The following is a 22,682-nucleotide window of genomic DNA, read 5'->3' as shown; positions in this document are numbered from 1 at the left end:
GGAAAGGGTGGTGGTAGGGGGCCTGAGCGTCTGGGTGTGTTTGGGGGTCCCCACAGTCTGCCTAGGCTAGATGCATTTAAAAATTCTTATTAGATACACAGGCGGTGCAGCTTGCTTTGCAGCTTGGCTACTACGCCCAAAGTATTGCCTAGGCTAGATGCAGTTAAAAATTCTACGCTGACTAGCAGACACTGAAGCTTTGGAGCAGACCTCTGAGTAAACAGCTCTTCAGACTCAACCATCTGTGTTACCCCAAGCCATAGTGTATGTAGTTTCTTACAGTTAAAAGGGGGGGGGAGCGACCCAACCCACCTGGAATTGACGATGCCAACGTCACGTAAGACACAGCAAGGGGACTCCAAAAAGAGTCTCCATTTTTTCACAAAATTGTGGCACAGACAACACTTAACCCTAGAACGCATACCTGGGGCCTCGCAGGCCCGCCCTGTTAATTGTTTTCTATTTTCTGCAAGATTCTTTTAGTTAGAATTTTGAAACTCTAGGTATTCTTCATGTATATAGTTGTTTGTCATTTGACTTTGAGTTATTCCATGTTATTTGCACACGGGCCTAAAAGGTCCCAGGTACGTGAAAGTGTAGATTTTTATGGTCATGCGTTCTAGGGTTAAGTGGCATCAATTGCCCCACAGTTGCTTAAAACGGTTGGTGAGGTGATTTTACGAAATCCTCAAGCTTTTAGTCTCCCCAGGATGACACAGGGGTAGAAAAGTCCTTGCGAATCCATGATTTGTTCATCTTTATGAACGTGAGTCTGTCTACATTATCAGTGGAGAGCCGCGTGCGCTTATCTGTCAGCATACCACCAGCAGCACTGAACACACGCTCAGAGAGAACGCTGGCTGTGGGGCATGACAAGGTCTCCAAGGCGTGAGTGGCGAGCTCTGGCCATTTTTCCAGATTGGAATCCCAAAATGAGCAAGGGTCCACTGACACAGTCATGGCTTCAATGTTTACTTGGAGATACTCCTGTACCATCCTCTCTAGGCATTGACTATGTGTCAGACTTCTTGTCTCCTGTGTCCTTGCAAAGGATGGTCTAAAAAAGTGGTGAAACGATTCCACAAAATTGCTGTTACCAGCAGATACTGTGTTACTGTTACAGTTTGAGTGATGAAGACTCGACAGTCCAACGGTTGGCAAGTTGGAACTGTGAGATTCACTACGTGCACCACTGGTGTTTTGTGGAAAAGCACATGTAAGATTCTGCAACAGCGTCTGCAGATACTCCTGCATGCGTAAATCCCTTTTTATGGCAGGAATTATTTCGGCAAATTTACTTTTGGGATCTAAGAGTGTGGCAACCCAGTAGTCAGGATTACTTCGAATTCTGACAATCCAAGGGTCATTTTGCAGGTAGTGCAGCAAGAAGGCACTCATGTGTCTTGCGTATCCTGGAGGACCAAGTCCTTGTTGTGTTGGTAGCGAGGTAAGAATCATGCTTCCTTCCTCTGCCCTCTCCACCCAACCTCGCACAACAGAAATGTGATCAAGGTCTCCCTCATCTGATGAGTCTTCCATGCCCATCGCTAGTTAGTCCTCCACTTCTTCCTCGGCTCCTGCACCTTCCTCAACAGTTTGGCTGCTACCATGTGCCCTGGTTAATCCCTCTCTCCCACCCTCCCATGCCTGCCGCCTTAGTGCTGCCGACCGTCTGGACCTTGGAGATGTTATCCCTTCGGCATACGACTCCTCCTCTACTTCCTCCACCTCCTCTTGTCCCACCACCTGAATCTGAATTCTGTTTAATGTGTGCTCCAGCATGTAAATCACCGGAATAGTCATGCTGATAATGGCATCGTCGTCAGCACTAAACATCTTCGTCACCATTTAAAAACTGTGCAAAAGGGTGTGTGGCGCCCCTGAGGATTCAGTCGCCACAGAGTTACTGCATCTCACCCAGAGGTGTGGTATCTCACCCTCAGGTAAGGAAAGCGTATGGCTCGGGACCCTAACACCTGCATCCGACACATACCCGCAGTGGGGGTAGGGCGAGATTACTCCTAAGGGAGAGCAGAGTCCCAGGTCCCTAGCTTTTGGGAGGGTCCTATGTAGTGGGTGCTTAGGGGAGCACATGACAGGGAGAGTATAAATAGGAAGCCATATTAGAAAGAGCAAGCCAGTCAGAGGAGGAAAAGTGACAGGAGCAGAGGCTCTGCATGAGCTCTGCTCCGGAGGCGGGCCTAGCCTGGGAGGCCCAGGACTGAAGGAGAGAAGAGAGGAGTGGGAGCAGGAAGGCTCCAGGAACCGAAGGGACCCTAGGGGTATGGGCTGTGCAGAAGGCCACCCGTACTCCCGCTGCTACCAGGAGGTAGAGGGGTCAGGCCAGATAAGGGGAACCGGTCCCTCAACTAGCGGAGAAACATCAAGGCTCAACTAGAAACCGGAGGCTGCAGCATTTCATGTACTGCAGGCCAAAGTCCACACCAGTCTCACTAAGAAGGTAGCCACATAGGACCCAGGGGACGGAACACACGTCACCCGCCAAGGCCCGAGGATACCGGATAGAAGTGTCACTGGGTGTGAGGTGCAGGGAGAAGGCCAGAGAAAGGACACACAGAAAGGGGTCCTGCTAAGTACTCCAGAGCTATCTGGGGGTGGACTGAGCCCCTCACTGAGTACGCACAGCACGACGGGGGAGATTGCTCTGGTACCTGTAATCTGGACTGCAACAACTGTGAGTAAAGATCTTGGGACTGCATCACACGGACTCTGTGTTCATTACTGACTCCCTGCACTACAACCACCATCATCCACCCACACTGCCCTGAAGCTACACTCTTCCTGTGGGGAGTAATAATACCATTGCTGCAAAACCACCAGCTTCAGAGGACTGTTCCGCAGCGGCGGCCCCTATTGCCGCACTCCAGAGGTAGCGTAGTCGGACATTATAAAACCCATATATACAAATTACCCTTGGATTGACCGCCCTGGGTCACGGACCGGGTCACCGCCACAGTGACTACAACCCCCAGCGTCTACCGGCCCAGCTCGGGGTACCCCATGGCCCAGTGGGCGCGTCAACTTCATAGGTCCCTGATCTGAGACCACTCCTGCAGCGTGATTTGCCCCACCTCTGGATCTCATTGGCCCAGGCTATACGTCAGAACGTATTGCACCAGGGTTTGTCGGTGCTGCCACAGTCGCTGCAACATGTGCAGAGTTGAATTCCACCGTGTCGGCACATCGCATTTCAGCCGGTGAACTGGCAGGCCCAACGACTTCTGTAGAGATGTAAGTCGTAGAGCTGCGGGATGCGAATGGCGGAAGTGAGCACACAGCGACCGTGCTGTCTGCAGAAGGCCATCTAGTCCGGGATAGTGGGCTAAAAATTGATGGACAACCAGGTTCAACACGTGAGCCATACAAGGCACGTGTGTGACATTGCCCCGGCGAAGGGCCGCACCCAGGCTTGTAGCATTGTCGGACACAGCCTTCCCTGGTTGCAGGTCCAGTGGAGACAACCATTCATGAAACTGGGTCTCCAGAGCTGTCCACAACTCCTCAGCTGTGTGACTCACATTTCCCAGACATTTCAATGTAAAAACCGCCTGATGACGTTGAGCCCTGCTGCCAGCATAGTAAGGGGGTGTGCAGGATCCCTTCTGCGCAGTTAGAAAGCTTGTGGCATGACCAGACAGGCTTTGGGTGCAGCTGGAGGACCAAGAGGAGGTTGAGGAGGCAGAAGCAGTGGAGGAACTTTGAGATAAAGAGGATTTACGCACAACTCGTGGGGACGGCAAGACTTGGACAGCAGCCCCTTGTTCTGCTGTCACCATAGTTACCCAGTGCCAAGTCAGCGACATGTAACGCCCCTGTCCATGCCTACTCGTCCAAGTGTCTGTGGTGAAATGCACCCTGTCACACACAGAGTTTCTCAAAGAAGTGGTGATGTTGTGTGCGACATGCTGGTGGAACGCAGGCACACCTTTCTTTGAGAAGTAGTGCCGACTAGGCATCTGGTACTGTGGCACTGCGATGGACATAAGGTCTCGAAAATCCTCTGTGTCCACCAGGTGGAAAGGAAGCATTTCTGTAGCCAAGAGCTTGCAGATGGTAAAATTCAACCTCTTAGCTTTCTCATGGCTAGGAGAAAATGGTCTTTTACTTGTCCACATCTGAGGGATCGAGGGCTGGCTTTTGTGCTTAGACGGGGTTGAGAAGGGTGTCCCCGGCAAACTGCCGGTCTCTGAGGAAGATGCAGGCGGACATGTTAGGTTGCCTTGATCCAAAAGTGGTGCTCTCGATGTCGGAGTGCGCTCAACACCAGCAGGTGTTTCCACTTCCCAATGATCTGACGACCTGCCAATCACACTGGCTGTTGCGGGTAAAGAGGTGGCAGGTCTGCGTCCAAAAACATGTGTGACTGCTGTCCCCCCAGTCACAGAGGATGAAGAGGCTGCGGATGCACAAGATGGGGCAGACAGTGGTTGGCCCGGCCCGCTAGGCCGCATTGTAGCACGGTGAGCTTCCCACTGCAACTTATGCTTCATATCCATGTGACGGTACATGCATAAAGTACTCAAACTATGGATTTTTTGGCCTCCACTTAGCTTTTGGTGACAAATATTACAGATAACACGAGTTGGGTCATCCTTATCGATCTGAAAAAATGCCCAGGCTATACAAGGCTTAGAGCCCATGCGACCTGAAGAGCCACCACGACTTGTGGTCAGAGCCAGAGTTGTGGTTGAGGATGCAGTTGTTGACGTGCTTCCAGTACTCCGTCTCTGTCCAGGAAGGCGCAACCAAACCTCATCGTCAATAGCATCTGTGACGCCCCGCTGCGCTTGGTATCACAGATCCTAGAAGAGTGCATTGATGGAACCCTCCACAAGAGGCCCCCATAAACATTCACACATCTCCACCTTCCACCTCAGATCAACAGAGGGAGCCCGTTAGGGATATAAATAGGGAAGGTGGAGCTAGGCAGTTCAGTTTCTCTGAAGAGTTCCTGCAGTAGAGAAGCCTAAGAGAGGTCAGTCTGCAGTGGAGCTCAGTCTAGTCTAGAGAACTTAGTTAATAGTTCAGCAGTGGAGCACGAGGCTCCTGCTAGCTAGATTCAGGGAGCCCAGATAGAGCTTAAGGTGTGCCGGCGCCATAAGATCGGTGAAGCGCGGCAAGCTGCCGTTAGTGTGTATAGCCTAGTGAGGGCCCAAGTAGGCCGAAGGCGAGTGGCGAGTTAGTACATAAGGGGCAGAGGAGCTTAACCAGCTCACCCCGAAGCATTTACCGGACACCGGATCCGAGCTTACCGGGATCTCTATGACCCAGTAAGGCATAACCGGAATCCCTGGAGAACTACAAGTCGCAGGATCGCTAAGGTGCTGATAAGTAACAGAGCCAGGAGACGCTTAGGCCTCGCATACTGGGAGCGTGAACTCCAAGAGAAGGCCCTACCACAAGGTCAGCCAGTGCAGGACAGAGACAAAGTTAGGCCTAGCTCCAGGCAGGTCAGAAACTTACTACGCAGAGGCAAGAAACAGTAGGCCCTACACCCGCTCATTGGGGAGGATCCTGATATGCACCCTTCACCCTACAGTGCTCCGGGATGTGCCTGAATTTCCACCAGTAAAAGGTACTGAAGTGACTACCGTGTCCGTTCCCGTTCTTGGTCTGACCCAGCTGGGTCTTGCCTGTCCTGCATTCCCCCTGCATACGCTGCCCTGAGACCTAGCTCCACCTGTGGGGAGCTATACCATTGAGCTGCCTTATCACGGGACTCAGTGGACTGCTGCAGCGCTGGTGCTTCTCACCAGATACCACAGGTGGCGTCACGAACTCTTATAAAATTAACAATTATCCACCCTTTTAAAGAGTGACCCCAGGGTACGGGCCAGGGAGCCGACCACCGCGACATCCCCAAGGCCAGGCAAAGGCCCGGGTACCGAGTCATCCCCATCCCCTGGGCTAGTCACATCCTCCTCCACCTCCTCTGCTGACCTCATCGACTGGCTGACTGTGGGTTGACAGTAAGTGGGATCTCCAACCTCGTCATCATCACCCTGTGTGTTCTCACACCCATCGTCCTCAGAGCCAACCTCTTCCTGCCCTGACCGAAAAGTCAAGTTGTCGCTCCAATCAGGTATTTGAGTCTCATCATCATCTTCCTCATTGTCTCCACCAACAGGAGTTACAGTTTGGGAACAAGGGTCTACATTATGCTCAGAACCTTCTTCATCTGGTCCTGGATCCGACTTATAAAGATTCTGGGCATCAGTGCAGATTATTTCCTCGTCTGGATTAACAGAAACTCTGGAGTAGACCTCCGTTTCTCAGGCTATAGTATGAGTAAACAGCTGTGCAGACTCAACCATCTGTGTTACCCCATACTCAGAAGGGCAGCTGGAGACTTGGGAGCTGTGAGGAAGCAAGTGCGATTGGGGTGACACCTCTGAGGACTGGAGTATTTGTGATGTTGAAGTTGAGGTGGAGGAGAGCCCACTTGAAGGAGCACTTGATATCCGTTGAAGCACCTGCTGTTTTTGTGCCTCATCTGGAATTTGTAGCGATTGGCGTGGCCGTAAGAAAGGGATCTTATCACATTGTCCACAAAAAAAAGTCGACATCTTAGTTTGGCTGGAAGATGGACTTTCTTCTGCAGATGTTACTCCCCCCCCCCACTGCGGGGGGGCTCGACCCACCAGCGGACGGGCACCAGTATTGGGAGAGGGGGGGGCTGGCCGTCAGGGTCCACCGCGGCTCTGGCACGAACCCAGCGACACGGAGGTGGCACGGGCAGGAACGGACTGGCCGGGTCGGCTTCGCACTTCTTTGCTTTTAGAAGGGCATGGCATGCCTATATCTGTGTCTCCGCCTCCTTTTACTCCTCCACCTCTTTTCTTTTCACATGACTATATGTACTTGTCACTTTTCCATGTATTAGTTGTGTCTTCTGAGCAGTTTGTCAGGTTTTGGACACCTTTGAAGGTGTTTTCTATGTGTTTCTATGTGTTTTTGTTTGCCTGCCATTGGTTTTAACGGTGTTCGAAGGTGCTCGACAAACAGTTCGACGAACAGTTCGGCGAACACACGGGTGTTTGACGAACCGAACCGAACTCGAACACTACGGGGGTGGCTCAACACTAGTCGCAGTGGAAGAAAAAGACAATATCAATGCGGCGTAGAAGAGAAGTGTAGGTCACAGTAGCTTAACAAGATGGTTTAAATGCCAATTGAAAGAGTGGTGAAGGTTGCAGCGGAGTAAAAAAAATATACCAATGCCCGTGGAAGAGACATGGAGGACACAGTAACTTAACAAGACTGTTTTAATGCTCCTTGTAAGAGCTGTGGAGATCAGAGTGGTTTAACAATTCGGTTTTAATGCCCCTTGGAATAGACGTGGAGGTCACAGTAACTTAACAAGATGGTCTTAATGCCCCATGGAAGAGTGGTGGAGGTTACAGTGGAATAAAAAGACAATATCAATGTCCCCGTGGAAGAGACGGGGAGGTCAGAGTAGCTTAACAAGATGGTTTTAATGCCCCTGGGAAGAGTCGTGGAGGTCGCAGTGGAATAAAAAGAAAATATAAATTCCCAGTGGAAGACACGTGGAGGACACAGTAGCTTAACAATGCGGTTTTAATGCCCATTGGAAGTGTGATGGAGGTCGAAGTGGAATAAAAAGACAATATCAATGCCGCTTGGAAGAGTGGTGGAAGTCGCCGTGGAAGAAAAAGACAATATCAATGCCGCGTAGAAGAGTAGTGTAGGTCACAGTAGCTTAACAAGACGGTTTTAATGCCCATTGGAACAGTGGTGGAGGTCGCAGTGGAATAAAAAGAAAATATAAATGCCCAGTGGAAGAGACATAGAGGACACAGTAGCTTAACAATGCGGTTTAAATGCCCATTGGAAGAGTGGTGGAGGTCGCTGTGGAATAAAAAGACAATATCAATGCCCCGTGGAAGAGAAGTGGAGGTCAGAGTAGCTTAACAAGACGGTTTTAATGCCCATTGGAACAGTGGTGGAGGTCCCAGTGGAATAAAAAGAAAATATAAATGCCCAGTGGAAGAGACGTAGAGGATACAGTAGCTTAACAATGCGGTTTAAATGCCCATTGGAAGAGTGGTGGAGGTCGCTGTGGAATAAAAATACAATATTAATGCCCCGTGGAAGAGACGTGGAGGTCACAGGAGCTTAACAAGATGGTTTTACTGCCCCTTGGAAGAGTGGTGGAAGTCGCTGTGGAATAAAAAGACAATATTAATGCACCGTGGAAGAGATGTGGAGGACACAGTAGCTTAAAATGCGGTTTTAATGCCCCTTGGAAGATCTGTGGAGTTCAGAGTGCTTTAACAAGATGGTTTTAATGCCCTTTGGAAGAGACGTGGAGGTCACAGTAGCTTAAAAAGACGGTTTTAATGCCCCTTGGAAAAGTGGTGGAGGTTACAGTGGAATAAAAGGACAACATCGATGCCCCGTGGAGGAGACGTGGAGGTGACAGAAGCTTAACAAGACGGTTTTAATGCCCCTTAAAAGTGTGGTGGAGGTCGCAGTGGAATAAAACGACAAAATCAATGCACCGTAGAAGAGTGGTGGAGGTTACAGTAGCTTAACAAGACAGTTTTCATGCCCCTTGGAAGTGTGGTGGAGGTCGCAGTGGAATAAAACGACAATATCAATGCCCCATGGAAGAGTGGTGGAGGTCGCAGTGGAATAAAAATACAATATCATTGCACCTGGGAAGACACGTGGAGATCACAGTATCTTAACAAGACGGTTTTAATGCCCCTTAAAAGTGAGGTGGAGGTCGCAGTGGAATAAAACGACAAAATCAATGCACCATGATCAAGAGTGGTGGAGGTCACAGTAGCTTAACAAGACCGTTTTCATGATCCTTGGAAGTGTGGTGGAGGTCGCAGTAGCTTAACAAGACCGTTTTCATGATCCTTGGAAGTGTGGTGGAGGTCGCAATGGAATAAAACGACAATATCAATGCACCGTGGAAGAGTGGTGGAGGTCGCAGTGGAACAAAATGACAATATCAATGCCCCGTGGAAGAGACGTGGAGGTCACAGTAGCTTAACAAGATGGTTTTAATGCCCCTTGGAAGTGTGGTGGAGGTCGCAGTGGAATAAATCGACAATATCAATGCCCCGTGGAAGAGTGGTGGAGGTCGCAGTGGCATAAAATGACAATATCAATGCCCCGTGGAAGAGATGGGAGGTCACAGTAGCTTAACAAGACTGTTTTATTGCCCCTTGGAAGAGTGGTGGAGGTTGCAGTGGAATAAAAAGACAATATCATTGCCCGTGGAAGAGAACTTGAGGTCATAGTAGCTTAATAAGACAGTTTTAATGCCCCTTGGAAGAGTGGTGGAGGTCGCAGTGGAATAAAAAGACAATATCAATGTTCCGGGGAAGAGACGTGGAGATCACAGTAGCTTAACAAGACGGTTTTAATGCCCCTTGGAAGAGACGTGGAGTTCAGAGTGGTTCAACAAGACAGTTTTAATGCCCCTTGGAAGAGACGTGGAGATCACAGTAGCTTTACAAGATGGTTTTAATGCCCCTTGGAAGAGCGGTGGAGGTCGCAGTGGAATACAAAGACAATATCAATGCCCCTTGGAAGAGACGTGGAGGTCACAGTAGCTTAACATGATGGTTTTATTGCCCCTTGGAAGAATGGTGGAGGTCGCAGTTTATTAAAAAGACAATATCAATGCCCAGTGGAAGAGACGTGGAGGTCACAGGCGTTTAACAAGACAGATTTAATGCCCCTTGAAAAAGTGGTCGAGGTCGCAGTGGAATAAAAAATAATATCAATGCCCCTTGAAGAGTGGTGGAGGTCGCAGTGGAATAAAAAGACAATATCAATGCCCTGTGGAAGAGACGTGGAGGTCACAGTAGCTTAACAAGACAGATTAAATGTCCCTCGGAAAAGTGGTGGAGGTAGCAGTGGAATAAAAAGACAATATCAATGCCCTGTGGAAGAGACGTGGAGGTCACAGTAGCTTAACAAAACATTTTTTATGCCCCTTGGAAGAGTGGTGGAGGTCGCAGTGGAATAAAAAGACAATATCAATGCCCCGTGGAAGAGAAGTGGAGGTCAGAGTAGCTTAACAAGACGGTTTTAATGCCCATTGGAACAGTGGTGGAGGTCCCAGTGGAATAAAAAGAAAATATAAATGCCCAGTGGAAGAGACGTAGAGGATACAGTAGCTTAACAATGCGGTTTAAATGCCCATTGGAAGAGTGGTGGAGGTCGCTGTGGAATAAAAATACAATATTAATGCCCCGTGGAAGAGACGTGGAGGTCACAGGAGCTTAACAAGATGGTTTTACTGCCCCTTGGAAGAGTGGTGGAAGTCGCTGTGGAATAAAAAGACAATATTAATGCACCGTGGAAGAGATGTGGAGGACACAGTAGCTTAAAATGCGGTTTTAATGCCCCTTGGAAGATCTGTGGAGTTCAGAGTGCTTTAACAAGATGGTTTTAATGCCCTTTGGAAGAGACGTGGAGGTCACAGTTGCTTAAAAAGACGGTTTTAATGCCCCTTGGAAAAGTGGTGGAGGTTACAGTGGAATAAAAGGACAACATCGATGCCCCGTGGAGGAGACGTGGAGGTGACAGAAGCTTAACAAGACGGTTTTAATGCCCCTTAAAAGTGTGGTGGAGGTCGCAGTGGAATAAAACGACAAAATCAATGCACCGTAGAAGAGTGGTGGAGGTTACAGTAGCTTAACAAGACAGTTTTCATGCCCCTTGGAAGTGTGGTGGAGGTCGCAGTGGAATAAAACGACAATATCAATGCCCCGTGGAAGAGTGGTGGAGGTCGCAGTGGAATAAAAATACAATATCATTGCACCTGGGAAGACACGTGGAGATCACAGTATCTTAACAAGACGGTTTTAATGCCCCTTAAAAGTGAGGTGGAGGTTGCAGTGGAATAAAACGACAAAATCAATGCACCATGGAAGAGTGGTGGAGGTCACAGTAGCTTAACAAGACCGTTTTCATGATCCTTGGAAGTGTGGTGGAGGTCGCAGTGGAATAAAACGACAATATCAATGCCCCGTGGAAGAGTGGTGGAGGTCGCAGTGGAACAAAATGACAATATCAATGCCCCGTGGAAGAGACGTGGAGGTCACAGTAGCTTAACAAGACGGTTTTAATGCCCCTTGGAAGTGTGGTGGAGGTCGCAGTGGAATAAATCGACAATATCAATGCCCCGTGGAAGAGTGGTGGAGGTCGCAGTGGCATAAAATGACAATATCAATGCCCCGTGGAAGAGATGGGAGGTCACAGTAGCTTAACAAGACTGTTTTATTGCCCCTTGGAAGAGTGGTGGAGGTTTCAGTGGAATAAAAAGACAATATCATTGCCCGTGGAAGAGAACTTGAGGTCATAGTAGCTTAATAAGACAGTTTTAATGCCCCTTGGAAGAGTGGTGGAGGTCGCAGTGGAATAAAAAGACAATATCAATGCCCCGTGGAAGAGAAGTGGAGGTCACAGTAGCTTAACAAGACGGTTTTAATGCCCATTGGAACAGTGGTGGAGGTCGCAGTGGAATAAAAAGAAAATATAAATGCCCAGTGGAAGAGACATAGAGGACACAGTAGCTTAACAATGCGGTTTAAATGCCCATTGGAAGAGTGGTGGAGGTCGCTGTGGAATAAAAAGACAATATCAATGCCCCGTGGAAGAGAAGTGGAGGTCAGAGTAGCTTAACAAGACGGTTTTAATGCCCATTGGAACAGTGGTGGAGGTCCCAGTGGAATAAAAAGAAAATATAAATGCCCAGTGGAAGAGACGTAGAGGATACAGTAGCTTAACAATGCGGTTTAAATGCCCATTGGAAGAGTGGTGGAGGTCGCTGTGGAATAAAAATACAATATTAATGCCCCGTGGAAGAGACGTGGAGGTCACAGGAGCTTAACAAGATGGTTTTACTGCCCCTTGGAAGAGTGGTGGAAGTCGCTGTGGAATAAAAAGACAATATTAATGCACCGTGGAAGAGATGTGGAGGACACAGTAGCTTAAAATGCGGTTTTAATGCCCCTTGGAAGATCTGTGGAGTTCAGAGTGCTTTAACAAGATGGTTTTAATGCCCTTTGGAAGAGACGTGGAGGTCACAGTAGCTTAAAAAGACGGTTTTAATGCCCCTTGGAAAAGTGGTGGAGGTTACAGTGGAATAAAAGGACAACATCGATGCCCCGTGGAGGAGACGTGGAGGTGACAGAAGCTTAACAAGACGGTTTTAATGCCCCTTAAAAGTGTGGTGGAGGTCGCAGTGGAATAAAACGACAAAATCAATGCACCGTAGAAGAGTGGTGGAGGTTACAGTAGCTTAACAAGACAGTTTTCATGCCCCTTGGAAGTGTGGTGGAGGTCGCAGTGGAATAAAACGACAATATCAATGCCCCATGGAAGAGTGGTGGAGGTCGCAGTGGAATAAAAATACAATATCATTGCACCTGGGAAGACACGTGGAGATCACAGTATCTTAACAAGACGGTTTTAATGCCCCTTAAAAGTGAGGTGGAGGTCGCAGTGGAATAAAACGACAAAATCAATGCACCATGATCAAGAGTGGTGGAGGTCACAGTAGCTTAACAAGACCGTTTTCATGATCCTTGGAAGTGTGGTGGAGGTCGCAGTAGCTTAACAAGACCGTTTTCATGATCCTTGGAAGTGTGGTGGAGGTCGCAATGGAATAAAACGACAATATCAATGCCCCGTGGAAGAGTGGTGGAGGTCGCAGTGGAACAAAATGACAATATCAATGCCCCGTGGAAGAGACGTGGAGGTCACAGTAGCTTAACAAGACGGTTTTAATGCCCCTTGGAAGTGTGGTGGAGGTCGCAGTGGAATAAATCGACAATATCAATGCCCCGTGGAAGAGTGGTGGAGGTCGCAGTGGCATAAAATGACAATATCAATGCCCCGTGGAAGAGATGGGAGGTCACAGTAGCTTAACAAGACTGTTTTATTGCCCCTTGGAAGAGTGGTGGAGGTTGCAGTGGAATAAAAAGACAATATCATTGCCCGTGGAAGAGAACTTGAGGTCATAGTAGCTTAATAAGACAGTTTTAATGCCCCTTGGAAGAGTGGTGGAGGTCGCAGTGGAATAAAAAGACAATATCAATGGTCCGGGGAAGAGACGTGGAGATCACAGTAGCTTAACAAGACGGTTTTAATGCCCCTTGGAAGAGACGTGGAGTTCAGAGTGGTTCAACAAGACGGTTTTAATGCCCCTTGGAAGAGACGTGGAGATCACAGTAGCTTTACAAGATGGTTTTAATGCCCCTTGGAAGAGCGGTGGAGGTCGCAGTGGAATACAAAGACAATATCAATGCCCCTCTGAAGAGACGTGGAGGTCACAGTAGCTTAACATGATGGTTTTATTGCCCCTTGGAAGAATGGTGGAGGTCGCAGTTTATTAAAAAGACAATATCAATGCCCAGTGGAAGAGACGTGGAGGTCACAGGCGTTTAACAAGACAGATTTAATGCCCCTTGAAAAAGTGGTGGAGGTCGCAGTGGAATAAAAAATAATATCAATGCCCCTTGGAAGAGTGGTGGAGGTCGCAGTGGAATAAAAAGACAATATCAATGCCCTGTGGAAGAGACGTGGAGGTCACAGTAGCTTAACAAGACAGATTAAATGTCCCTCGGAAAAGTGGTGGAGGTAGCAGTGGAAAAAAAAGACAATATCAATGCCCTGTGGAAGAGACGTGGAGGTCACAGTAGCTTAACAAAACGTTTTTTATGCCCCTTGGAAGAGTGGTGGAGGTCGCAGTGGAATAAAAAGACAATATCAATGCCCCTTGGAAGAGTGGTCGAGGTCACAGAGGAATAAAAACACAATATCAATGCCCCGTGGAAAAGACGCGGAGGTCACAGTAGCTTAACAATACAGTTTTAATGCCCCATGGAAGAGTGGTGGAAGTCGCAGTGAAATAAAAAGACAACATCAATGCCCCTTGGAAGAGACGTGAAAATCACAGTAGCTTAACAAGATGGTTTTAATGCCCCTTGGACGAGTGGTGGAAGTTACCGTGGAATAAAAACACAATATCAATGCCAGTAGAAGAGACGTGGAGGTCACAGTAGCTTATCAAGACAGTTTTAATGCCCCTTGGAATAGTGGTGGAGGTCACAGTGGAATAAAAAGACAATATCAATGCCCCGTGGAAAAGATGTGGAGGTCACAGTAGCTTAACAAGACGGTTTTAATGCCCCTTGGAAGAGCTGTGGAGTTCAAAGTGGTTTAAAAAGACGGTTTTAATGTGCCTTGGAAGAGACGTAAAGGTGACAGTAGCTTAACAAGATGGTTTTATTGCCCCTTGGAAGTGTGGTGGGGTTGCAGTGGAATAAAACGACAATATCAATGCCCCGTGGAAGAGTGGTGGAGGTCACAGTGGAATAAAATGACAATATCAATGCCCAGTGAAAGAGACGTGGAGGTCACAGTAGCTTAACAAGACGGTTTTAATGCCCCTTAGAAGTGTGGTGGAGGTTGTAGTACAATATCAATGCCCCGTGGAAGAGTAGTGGAGGTCGCAGTGGAATAAAATTACAATATCAATACCCGATGGAAGAGACGTGGAGGTCACAGTAGCTTAACAATGCGGTTTTAATGCCCCTAAGAAGAGTGATGGAGGTCGCCGTGGAATAGAAAGACAATATCAGTGCCCGTGGAAGAGAAGTGGATATCACAGTAGATTAACAAGACAGTTTTATTGCCCCTTGGAAGAGCTGTGGAGTTCAGAGTGGTTCAACAAGACGGTTTTAATGCCCCTTGGAAGAGACGTGGAGGTCACAGTAGCTTAACAAGACGGTTTTAATGCCCCTTGGAAAAGTGGTGGAGGTTACAGTGGAATAAAAAGGCAATATCAATGCCCCGTGGAAGAAAAGTGGAGGTCACAGTAGCTTTACAAGATGGTTTTAATGCCCCTTGGAGGAGCGGTAGAGGTCGTAGTGGAATAAAAAGACAATATCAATGTCCAGTGGAAGAGACTTGCAGGTTACAGCAGCTTAACAAGATGGTTTTAATGCCCCTTGTAAGAGTGTGGAGGTTGCAGTGGAATAAAAATACAATACCAATGACCCTTGGAAGAGTGGTGGAGTTCGTAGTGTTATAAAAAGACAATATAAATTTCCTCTGGAAGAGACGTGGTGGTCACAGTAGCTTAACAAGACAGTTTTAATGCCAATTGGACGAGTGGTGGAGGTTACAGTGGAATAAAAACACAATATCAATGCCGCGTAGAAGAGACGTGGGGGTCACAGTAGCTTAACAAGATGGTTTTAATGCCCCTTGGAAGAGCTGTGGAGTCCACAGTCGTTTAACAAGATGGTTTTAATGCCTATTGGAAGAGAAATCGAGGTGACAGTAGCTTATCAAGATGGTTTTAATGTTCCTTGGAAGGGTCGAGGAGGTTACAGTAGAATAAAAAGACAATATGAATGCCCCGTGGAAGAGACATGGAGGTCACAGTAGGTTAACAAAATGGTTTAATGCCCCTTGGAAGAGAGGTGGAGGTCGCAGTGGAATAAAAAGACAATATCAATGCCCCTTGGAAGAGTGGTGGACGTCGCAGTGGAGGAAAAAGACAACACCAATGCCCCGTGGAAGAGACGTGGAGGTCACAGTAGCTTAACAAGATGGTTTAAATGCCCTTTGGAAGAGTGGTGGAGGTCGCAGTGGAATAATAAGACAATATCAATGCCCCTTGGAAGAGACGTGGAGGTCACAGTAGCTTAACATGATGGTTTTATTGCCCCTTGGAAGAATGGTGGAGGTCGCAGTTTATTAAAAAGACAATATCAATGCCCAGTGGAAGAGACGTGGAGGTCACAGGCGTTTAACAAGACAGATTTAATGCCCCTTGAAAAAGTGGTGGAGGTCGCAGTGGAATAAAAAATAATATCAATGCCCCTTGGAAGAGTGGTGGAGGTCGCAGTGGAATAAAAAGACAATATCAATGCCCTGTGGAAGAGACGTGGAGGTCACAGTAGCTTAACAAGACAGATTAAATGTCCCTCGGAAAAGTGGTGGAGGTAGCAGTGGAAAAAAAAGACAATATCAATGCCCTGTGGAAGAGACGTGGAGGTCACAGTAGCTTAACAAAACGTTTTTTATGCCCCTTGGAAGAGTGGTGGAGGTCGCAGTGGAATAAAAAGACAATATCAATGCCCCTTGGAAGAGTGGTCGAGGTCACAGAGGAATAAAAACACAATATCAATGCCCCGTGGAAAAGACGCGGAGGTCACAGTAGCTTAACAATACAGTTTTAATGCCCCATGGAAGAGTGGTGGAAGTCGCAGTGAAATAAAAAGACAACATCAATGCCCCTTGGAAGAGACGTGAAAATCACAGTAGCTTAACAAGATGGTTTTAATGCCCCTTGGACGAGTGGTGGAAGTTACGGTGGAATAAAAACACAATATCAATGCCAGTAGAAGAGACGTGGAGGTCACAGTAGCTTATCAAGACAGTTTTAATGCCCCTTGGAATAGTGGTGGAGGTCACAGTGGAATAAAAAGACAATATCAATGCCCCGTGGAAAAGATGTGGAGGTCACAGTAGCTTAACAAGACGGTTTTAATGCCCCTTGGAAGAGCTGTGGAGTTCAAAGTGGTTTAAAAAGACGGTTTTAATGTGCCTTGGAAGAGACGTAAAGGTGACAGTAGCTTAACAAGATGGTTTTATTGCCCCTTGGAAGTGTGGTGGGGTTGCAGTGGAATAAAACGACAATATCAATGCCCCGTGGAAGAGTGGTGGAGGTCACAGTGGAATAAAATGACAATATCAATGCCCAGTGAAAGAGACGTGGAGGTCACAGTAGCTTAACAAGACGGTTTTAATGCCCCTTAGAAGTGTGGTGGAGGTTGTAGTACAATATCAATGCCCCGTGGAAGAGTAGTGGAGGTCGCAGTGGAATAAAATTACAATATCAATACCCGATGGAAGAGTCGTGGAGGTCACAGTAGCTTAACAATGCGGTTTTAATGCCCCTAAGAAGAGTGATGGAGGTCGCCGTGGAATAGAAAGACAATATCAGTGCCCGTGGAAGAGAAGTGGATATCACAGTAGATTAACAAGACAGTTTTATTGCCCCTTGGAAGAGCTGTGGAGTTCAGAGTGGTTCAACAAGACGGTTTTAATGCCCCTTGGAAGAGACGTGGAGGTCACAGTAGCTTAACAAGACGGTTTTAATGCCCCTTGGAAAAGTGGTGGAGGTTACAGTGGAATAAAAAGGCAATATCAATGCCCCGTGGAAGAAAAGTGGAGGTCACAGTAGCTTTACAAGATGGTTTTAATGCCCCTTGGAGGAGCGGTAGAGGTCGTAGTGGAATAAAAAGACAATATCAATGTCCAGTGGAAGAGACTTGCAGGTTACAGCAGCTTAACAAGATGGTTTTAATGCCCCTTGTAAGAGTGTGGAGGTTGCAGTGGAATAAAAATACAATACCAATGACCCTTGGAAGAGTGGTGGAGTTCGTAGTGTTATAAAAAGACAATATAAATTTCCTCTGGAAGAGACGTGGTGGTCACAGTAGCTTAACAAGACAGTTTTAATGCCAATTGGACGAGTGGTGGAGGTTACAGTGGAATAAAAACACAATATCAATGCCGCGTAGAAGAGACGTGGGGGTCACAGTAGCTTAACAAGATGGTTTTAATGCCCCTTGGAAGAGCTGTGGAGTCCACAGTCGTTTAACAAGATGGTTTTAATGCCTATTGGAAGAGAAATCGAGGTGACAGTAGCTTATCAAGATGGTTTTAATGTTCCTTGGAAGGGTCGAGGAGGTTACAGTAGAATAAAAAGACAATATGAATGCCCCGTGGAAGAGACATGGAGGTCACAGTAGGTTAACAAAATGGTTTAATGCCCCTTGGAAGAGAGGTGGAGGTCGCAGTGGAATAAAAAGACAATATTAATGCCCCTTGGAAGAGTGGTGGACGTCGCAGTGGAGGAAAAAGACAACACCAATGCCCCGTGGAAGAGACGTGGAGGTCACAGTAGCTTAACAAGATGGTTTAAATGCCCTTTGGAAGAGTGGTGGAGGTCGCAGTGGAATAATAAGACAATATCAATGCCCCTTGGAAGAGTGGTGGACGTCGCAGTGGAGGAAAAAGACAACACCAATGCCCCGTGGAAGAGACGTGGAGGTCACAGTAGCTTAACAAGATGGTTTTAATGCTCCTTGGAAGTGTGGTGGAGGTTGCAGTGGAATAAAACGACAATATCAATGCCCCGTGGAAGAGTGGTGGAGGTCACAGTAGCATAATAAGACTTCTTTAATGCCACTTTGAAATGTGGTGGAGGTCGCAGTGGAATAAAACGACAATATCAATGCCCTGTGAAAGCGTGGAGGAGGTCACAGTGGAATAAAATGACAATATCAATGCCCCGTGAAAGAGACGTGGAGGTCACAGTAGCTTAACAAGACGGTTTTAATACCCCCTGAAAGTGTGGTGGAGGTTGTAGTGGAATAAAATGACAATATCAATGCCCCGTGGAAGAGTAGTGGAGGTCACAGTGGAATAAAATTACAATATCAATGCCCCATGGAAGAGACGTGGAGGTCACAGGAGCTTAAAAAGGCAGTTTTAATGCCCCTTGGAAGAGTGGTGGAGGTCGCAGTGGAATAGAAAGACAATATCAATGGCCGTGGAAGAGACGTGGAGATCACAGTAGCTTAACAAAACGGTTTTATTGCCCCTTGGAAGAGCTGTGGAGTTCAGAGTGGTTCAACAAGATGGTTTTTAATGCCCCTTGGAAGAGACGTGGTGGTCACAGTAGCTTAACATATGGTTTTAATGCCCCTTGGAAAAGTGGTGGAGGTTACAGTGGAATAAAAAGGCAATATCAATGCCCCGTGGAAGAAAAGTGGAGGTCACAGTAGCTTTACAAGATGGTTTTAATGCCCCTTGGAGGAGCGGTAGAGGTCGTAGTGGAATAAAAAGACAATATCAATGTCCAGTGGAAGAGACTTGCAGGTTACAGCAGCTTAACAAGATGGTTTTAATGCCCCTTGTAAGAGTGTGGAGGTTGCAGTGGAATAAAAATACAATACCAATGACCCTTGGAAGAGTGGTGGAGTTCGTAGTGTTATAAAAAGACAATATAAATTTCCTCTGGAAGAGACGTGGTGGTCACAGTAGCTTAACAAGACAGTTTTAATGCCAATTGGACGAGTGGTGGAGGTTACAGTGGAATAAAAACACAATATCAATGCCGCGTAGAAGAGACGTGGGGGTCACAGTAGCTTAACAAGATGGTTTTAATGCCCCTTGGAAGAGCTGTGGAGTCCACAGTCGTTTAACAAGATGGTTTTAATGCCTATTGGAAGAGAAATCGAGGTGACAGTAGCTTATCAAGATGGTTTTAATGTTCCTTGGAAGGGTCGAGGAGGTTACAGTAGAATAAAAAGACAATATGAATGCCCCGTGGAAGAGACATGGAGGTCACAGTAGGTTAACAAAATGGTTTAATGCCCCTTGGAAGAGAGGTGGAGGTCGCAGTGGAATAAAAAGACAATATCAATGCCCCTTGGAAGAGTGGTGGACGTCGCAGTGGAGGAAAAAGACAACACCAATGCCCCGTGGAAGAGACGTGGAGGTCACAGTAGCTTAACAAGATGGTTTAAATGCCCTTTGGAAGAGTGGTGGAGGTCGCAGTGGAATAATAAGACAATATCAATGCCCCTTGGAAGAGACGTGGAGGTCACAGTAGCTTAACATGATGGTTTTATTGCCCCTTGGAAGAATGGTGGAGGTCGCAGTTTATTAAAAAGACAATATCAATGCCCAGTGGAAGAGACGTGGAGGTCACAGGCGTTTAACAAGACAGATTTAATGCCCCTTGAAAAAGTGGTGGAGGTCGCAGTGGAATAAAAAATAATATCAATGCCCCTTGGAAGAGTGGTGGAGGTCGCAGTGGAATAAAAAGACAATATCAATGCCCTGTGGAAGAGACGTGGAGGTCACAGTAGCTTAACAAGACAGATTAAATGTCCCTCGGAAAAGTGGTGGAGGTAGCAGTGGAAAAAAAAGACAATATCAATGCCCTGTGGAAGAGACGTGGAGGTCACAGTAGCTTAACAAAACGTTTTTTATGCCCCTTGGAAGAGTGGTGGAGGTCGCAGTGGAATAAAAAGACAATATCAATGCCCCTTGGAAGAGTGGTCGAGGTCACAGAGGAATAAAAACACAATATCAATGCCCCGTGGAAAAGACGCGGAGGTCACAGTAGCTTAACAATACAGTTTTAATGCCCCATGGAAGAGTGGTGGAAGTCGCAGTGAAATAAAAAGACAACATCAATGCCCCTTGGAAGAGACGTGAAAATCACAGTAGCTTAACAAGATGGTTTTAATGCCCCTTGGACGAGTGGTGGAAGTTACGGTGGAATAAAAACACAATATCAATGCCAGTAGAAGAGACGTGGAGGTCACAGTAGCTTATCAAGACAGTTTTAATGCCCCTTGGAATAGTGGTGGAGGTCACAGTGGAATAAAAAGACAATATCAATGCCCCGTGGAAAAGATGTGGAGGTCACAGTAGCTTAACAAGACGGTTTTAATGCCCCTTGGAAGAGCTGTGGAGTTCAAAGTGGTTTAAAAAGACGGTTTTAATGTGCCTTGGAAGAGACGTAAAGGTGACAGTAGCTTAACAAGATGGTTTTATTGCCCCTTGGAAGTGTGGTGGGGTTGCAGTGGAATAAAACGACAATATCAATGCCCCGTGGAAGAGTGGTGGAGGTCACAGTGGAATAAAATGACAATATCAATGCCCAGTGAAAGAGACGTGGAGGTCACAGTAGCTTAACAAGACGGTTTTAATGCCCCTTAGAAGTGTGGTGGAGGTTGTAGTACAATATCAATGCCCCGTGGAAGAGTAGTGGAGGTCGCAGTGGAATAAAATTACAATATCAATACCCGATGGAAGAGTCGTGGAGGTCACAGTAGCTTAACAATGCGGTTTTAATGCCCCTAAGAAGAGTGATGGAGGTCGCCGTGGAATAGAAAGACAATATCAGTGCCCGTGGAAGAGAAGTGGATATCACAGTAGATTAACAAGACAGTTTTATTGCCCCTTGGAAGAGCTGTGGAGTTCAGAGTGGTTCAACAAGACGGTTTTAATGCCCCTTGGAAGAGACGTGGAGGTCACAGTAGCTTAACAAGACGGTTTTAATGCCCCTTGGAAAAGTGGTGGAGGTTACAGTGGAATAAAAAGGCAATATCAATGCCCCGTGGAAGAAAAGTGGAGGTCACAGTAGCTTTACAAGATGGTTTTAATGCCCCTTGGAGGAGCGGTAGAGGTCGTAGTGGAATAAAAAGACAATATCAATGTCCAGTGGAAGAGACTTGCAGGTTACAGCAGCTTAACAAGATGGTTTTAATGCCCCTTGTAAGAGTGTGGAGGTTGCAGTGGAATAAAAATACAATACCAATGACCCTTGGAAGAGTGGTGGAGTTCGTAGTGTTATAAAAAGACAATATAAATTTCCTCTGGAAGAGACGTGGTGGTCACAGTAGCTTAACAAGACAGTTTTAATGCCAATTGGACGAGTGGTGGAGGTTACAGTGGAATAAAAACACAATATCAATGCCGCGTAGAAGAGACGTGGGGGTCACAGTAGCTTAACAAGATGGTTTTAATGCCCCTTGGAAGAGCTGTGGAGTCCACAGTCGTTTAACAAGATGGTTTTAATGCCTATTGGAAGAGAAATCGAGGTGACAGTAGCTTATCAAGATGGTTTTAATGTTCCTTGGAAGGGTCGAGGAGGTTACAGTAGAATAAAAAGACAATATGAATGCCCCGTGGAAGAGACATGGAGGTCACAGTAGGTTAACAAAATGGTTTAATGCCCCTTGGAAGAGAGGTGGAGGTCGCAGTGGAATAAAAAGACAATATTAATGCCCCTTGGAAGAGTGGTGGACGTCGCAGTGGAGGAAAAAGACAACACCAATGCCCCGTGGAAGAGACGTGGAGGTCACAGTAGCTTAACAAGATGGTTTAAATGCCCTTTGGAAGAGTGGTGGAGGTCGCAGTGGAATAATAAGACAATATCAATGCCCCTTGGAAGAGTGGTGGACGTCGCAGTGGAGGAAAAAGACAACACCAATGCCCCGTGGAAGAGACGTGGAGGTCACAGTAGCTTAACAAGATGGTTTTAATGCTCCTTGGAAGTGTGGTGGAGGTTGCAGTGGAATAAAACGACAATATCAATGCCCCGTGGAAGAGTGGTGGAGGTCACAGTAGCATAATAAGACTTCTTTAATGCCACTTTGAAATGTGGTGGAGGTCGCAGTGGAATAAAACGACAATATCAATGCCCTGTGAAAGCGTGGAGGAGGTCACAGTGGAATAAAATGACAATATCAATGCCCCGTGAAAGAGACGTGGAGGTCACAGTAGCTTAACAAGACGGTTTTAATACCCCCTGAAAGTGTGGTGGAGGTTGTAGTGGAATAAAATGACAATATCAATGCCCCGTGGAAGAGTAGTGGAGGTCACAGTGGAATAAAATTACAATATCAATGCCCCATGGAAGAGACGTGGAGGTCACAGGAGCTTAAAAAGGCAGTTTTAATGCCCCTTGGAAGAGTGGTGGAGGTCGCAGTGGAATAGAAAGACAATATCAATGGCCGTGGAAGAGACGTGGAGATCACAGTAGCTTAACAAAACGGTTTTATTGCCCCTTG

The sequence above is a fragment of the Phyllobates terribilis genome, unplaced genomic scaffold (assembly GCF_046119375.1).
Source record: "Phyllobates terribilis strain yellow unplaced genomic scaffold, ASM4611937v1 Scaffold_3__8_contigs__length_932513732, whole genome shotgun sequence".
Lineage (NCBI taxonomy): Eukaryota > Metazoa > Chordata > Amphibia > Anura > Dendrobatidae > Phyllobates > Phyllobates terribilis.
The sequence above is the reverse complement of the archived record's forward strand: the minus strand, read 5'-3'. Positions refer to the sequence as shown.